Source organism: Pteropus medius, unplaced genomic scaffold, assembly GCF_902729225.1.
Source record: "Pteropus medius unplaced genomic scaffold, Ma_sr-lr_union100, whole genome shotgun sequence".
Lineage (NCBI taxonomy): Eukaryota > Metazoa > Chordata > Mammalia > Chiroptera > Pteropodidae > Pteropus > Pteropus medius.
Window position 1 is genome coordinate 204,872 of NW_024342647.1, and position 4,928 is coordinate 209,799.

Here is a 4,928-nt window from a genome sequence, read left to right on the forward strand (position 1 = left end):
ATGTCTTTGGGAACAACGTAATGAAGAAAAAATAAGTAAATAAATTGAAAACCTGGAGTTATCTTTGATATTTTCTGCTCCCCGACTCCCCACATCCAGTCTCCTAAATAATCAACTTTATATATTAACATTATGGATGATGTTACATAGAATCATACATTGCATATATGTTATGCATAATATATTATGCATACTAGAATTATATATAATGTTTGATTCTATATTCTATATAGCTTTAATAGGTAAAGATTATTTAGGACACTGAATAAGTGTTGTAGGTTACATGTAGTTATAAATGTAAATAAATAAAAGATTAATTGGAGGGATTTACTTCAAATAGTGTGGTCAGGCAGAGTTCTCTGAGGAGGCGACATCTAGCCCCTTTGATCACTCCTCACTTAGCTAGTGCCTCCTGTGCCCCCATTACACCCTCTTCTTACAGATGACAATGGCACTAGATGACAGCACTCACCAAGTCAGTGCCAAGCTCAACTTAGAGATGCATGCTGGTCTCTTGGAATCATCACAGCACTTGTGAGTGGGTTCTCCGTTAATGCCTGTTTTGTAGCCGAGTAAACTAAGGCTCATGGAACAGGTCACTCTCCTTGACGTCCACTGACATGAATTGACACAGTGGACATTAGAATTGGGTGATTTTGGGTGACTATAGCTGCTCACATTTGCAATAGACTTTGAAGTCTAAAAAGCCCTTTCACACTGATTATCTCATTTACCCCAAAGTTTAGGAAACTCGGGTTCTAATAAGTGACTTTTCCAAGTTCACTCAGCCAAGAAGTGGCTGAGCTAGGGTTTGACCTCAGGTTCTCTGACTCCAAGACTAGAGCTCTCTCCATCACTTCCCCAATCATCTGATTTAAACAACACACACGCATTTTACTGACGAGGACACTAAGGTCAGCAGAGGTAGATTTCTTGCCTAGGGTCATGCAGTTATAACTTCATTCCACGCTCTTTCCTCTAGTCAAACAGGAAATGCCCAGGAAGGTGACAGAGTGAGGATAGAGTCCCTAGCGAAGAGAGGTATGCTGCCTGTGTGTCTTCCCACTGTCCCCTTCCCATTTGTCACAACCCGAATGCTTAAATATTGTATTTAGTATTTACTCTGAAATGGCTTTCATCTGAAAGCCCCCCTTGCTCACCAATTTAGCTGTCAGAGTAAATAAATGTAAAGCTGCGTTTCCAGCCTCCCCCAGCTCACATTACCTTCCTCGAATTACTCCCTGGCGGGGCAAGACCACTGCTGGGGGCGCTCCCTCAGAATTATCCAGTTACTAATGAAGCCTCTTTTCAAACCCAAACCTTGGCCCTAGACTCAGGTGGAAGAAGATGACAAAATTCACCTCCGAGGATGAGATGACCGCATCCTGTGTAGTGACCAAGAGAGGGGTTGAGCTGAGAACTGGATGACATTGTACGTGCAGGATGCTGATGACATTGCATATGTAGACGACTTATGACATTACACATGGAAGGTGCTTATACAGTGCCAGGAATAGAGGCAACCCTTTTTAAATATTAGTTTTTAATATATGGTTAATTGTCGCCACAATCTTGAGAGGTAACTGTTGTTATCTCCATTTTGCTAGTAAGGAAACTGAGGCTCGGGGAAGGTGAGTGACTTGCCCAGTCTCCTGTAGGAAGAAATCAAGTATCCTGATGGGGTGTACTAAATTTGCCAATCTTGATTTTGCCAAGGTCACTCCTGTCTGGACTCTCTTTCCCTCTGGAATCGGTCGTTGGAAGAGAGATTTCTCTTCCAAAGTAATTTCATTTCTGTCCTCTTTGAAGTTAGGCAAGCCCTGGGTTGGAATAATGGTTCTGCAGCTTCCTTAGGTAAGTTATTCAGGAAAATATTTGATTATTTGGTTGATTTATGTCCTGCCTTCCTCCATAAAATATTTGAAGTGGCACCTAGTGGAATAATAACGGAATAATGCAGCCAGTCCACATTGTAATGATGGCTAATATTTATTGGCCGCTTTCAGCATGCCAGGGATGGTTCTGAGCCCTTTTGCATGGATCATTTGCTTAATTTGCACAAGCATAAGAAGTGAACTCTGTTATCTGCACTTTACAAATTGAGGAAGCTGAGACTGAAGAATGGCTGAATAAACTGTCCATCATAAGAGCAGTGCCAAGATGGGCACCACGGCAGTCTGGCTTTAGCGTCTTCATGCTTCACCACTGGAGTTTAATGCCTCTTATTCCAGTTTTGATTTTCTGAGCCCCTAATCAAAATCGAGGAACAGATTGCACAGCAGGTAAGAGTTTGGGTTCTGGAGTCTGAGTGCTAGAGCTTGAAATGAGGCTCCTATAAGCTCGTTTCTTCAACTATAAAATAAGTGTAGTAATATAACCTCCTTGCAGGGTTGCTGGGAGAGCTAGCGGATAACGCAGGTACAACAGTGCTTGGCACATAAATGCTCAATAAACGGTAGTTATGTTATTCTTGTCATCATTCAGAGAGTGCATGCTTCGCAGTCCTTCTCATAGGAGTGCCACAGCTTTTGTCTAGCCTCTGAAACTTTGCAGTCATCTCTTTACCTGGAATACTTCCTTTTCTCCCCTGAATCCACCCGAAGTTCATCTGCCCTCTAGTTTCAGCTCAAGCCTCTCCCCCATCCCCTCCCTGAGTAGTTTTGCAAAGCTAGTGCCATCCTTATGGGCTTCTCCTTTTCTGGAATTCTTCGGCACTCACACAGCTGGCAGATGTGCAGCACTGAATATGTCCAATGACCTCCCGCTTCCCCCAGCCGCCCAGAAGGGGAGGAGAAGAGATAAAGGTTGTCCTATAATTATTCCTATTTTGCAGATGAGAAAACAAGCTTGGCTCATAAATGGTGAGGCCAGAAGTCATGCCCAGGTTTTTCGATGAATGAAAAGAAAAATGTGTGTGCACCTGTGTGTATATACAAAGAGTATACATGGTCATACATGTAGCCTAGAATTCAAGAGTATAAGCTCTGATGTTAGATGAATCTGGTTTTGAGTTCTTGGCTCTGGTAATTAGCCATGTGGCACCATTTTGGACACCTCGCATGATCTCTCTGAACCTCAGTTTCTTCATCAGCAAAATGGGTACAGCACAAGATACCACCTCATAAGAATATTGTGAAAAGAAAATGAAGTCATGATTGTAAGATGCTAAACCAGTCATGGATTAAAGTACTCAGGAACACTCGCTGGGTTTATTATGTGCAAAAGAGACATTTGAAGGGGAAGAGGTTGTTTGTCTGTGGTCATGTGGATATTTGAGGGTGCGTGTGGATGTGTGTGCACGTGCCTGTGGAAATGCACACACTTCATAAGCTTCCACATTGCAATTGTGCTCAGTATAAAAGATTAGGGTTCAGAGAGAAACTTCACTCTGAATTTCTGTGTCTCAGAGCCATAAATGACTGAAATGCAGGGGGTGGGAGATGCCATTGGCTTGGGCTGGGGCTGGGGCTATTTCTGCATACCTTGGTGTCTGTAAGGGAACAGATATTTGTATTTTTTCAGGGATGCCGGTGTGCAGACACCCATGTCTACTCGTGTCTGCTAGGATGTGCCTATGTGTGTACATGACTGAGTCTGTAACGGCCGGGACTCCTGTGTCTGTGGATATTGACATGCTGTTTCTGTCTATAAATGGTTATTTTGCCATCTGTAGGGATGTGTGTGCATATCTGTAGGGGACAGGAGGTTTTACATGGCTTTAGAGCACTGTGAGAGTCTGTGCTCTCAAGTATGGATGTGTGTACAAGTGTAAGAACACTTGTGCGGGGTGTTTACATTTGTAAATGAGAGCAATTAGGGAAGTAATGGTATGTGTGATGGCACAGAGGTGGAGCGTTGTGGTATCTATAGGACTGGATCTGAGTGTGCCTATTTGTTTTTAGAAGAGGATGTATATTTATACATGTCTCTCTAGGCTCGGTTTGTTTGTGGAGAAGGGGGCTGAGGTTGTGAGTGGCCACTTGTGCGCGTATGTTGTAAGGTGTTAGTGTGCGTAAGGCTCTGTCTTTGAGCCTGAGAGTTTCGTGTCTCTGTGTTTGGGGGCTGTGTCTCCTATCTCACTGCCTGGGCCTCCCTGCCTTTCCCACCTTTCTCATTATCAGTAGAGCCCCAGAGAAGGTGAGATGGACACTAGACTGGATGGCTCAGCACATCCCAAAGGGAAGAAGGGTGTCCCAGGCAATCCCTCCCAGAAGAATTCAGGGGAACATTCCCCACCTGACCCCAGCCAGGAACCCTCTTCTCTCACCCAGCCCAATCCCATTCATTGGGTAGGAGCAGGTACACCCTGTGGTTGTTATGAAGCAGAGGTCTCTGTGCAGGTGTGCGAGGGTATGTGTGGATGTCTGTGCTCCTGCAAATGATATGAACGGGCCATCATTTGCCTCAGCGTGTATACGAATGTACCAGGTGTGGGATGGCATCAACACAGCATCATGTGTGACTTTGTAGGAATCCATCTCCGCTGATGGTGTGTGACCATGGGTCCATCTTGTATCTGTGAGTGGGGCTGTGCCTGAGGCCTATGGGTGCCCCTTGAGGGAGGGGCAGGGTGAGAGCTGCGTGGATGTGTGCCTGCCGGTGCCTTTGTATGTCAGCGTGTCTCAGTCTTTCTGTCAGCAGCTCTGAGTTTCTGTGTGTCTATATGACTGTGTGTGTGTCTCTGGGTCGCTGCCTCGCTGTGTGTGTCTCGCTCTCCCTTGGCGGGGAGGGGATTGGTCACGCATGACTCATCTTGAACCGAGCGGGGCTCCAGCGGCAGGGCGGCCGCCGCCGCAGCTGGAGGGGGAGGAGGAAGGAGGAGGAGGAGGACTACAGGAGGGGAGGAGGAGAAGGAGGGGCGGGGGCCTTTCCAAGTTTGTCGGGACCTTCTTCCGAGGCAGCAGCGGCGGCAGCCAGGGAGGCCGGGG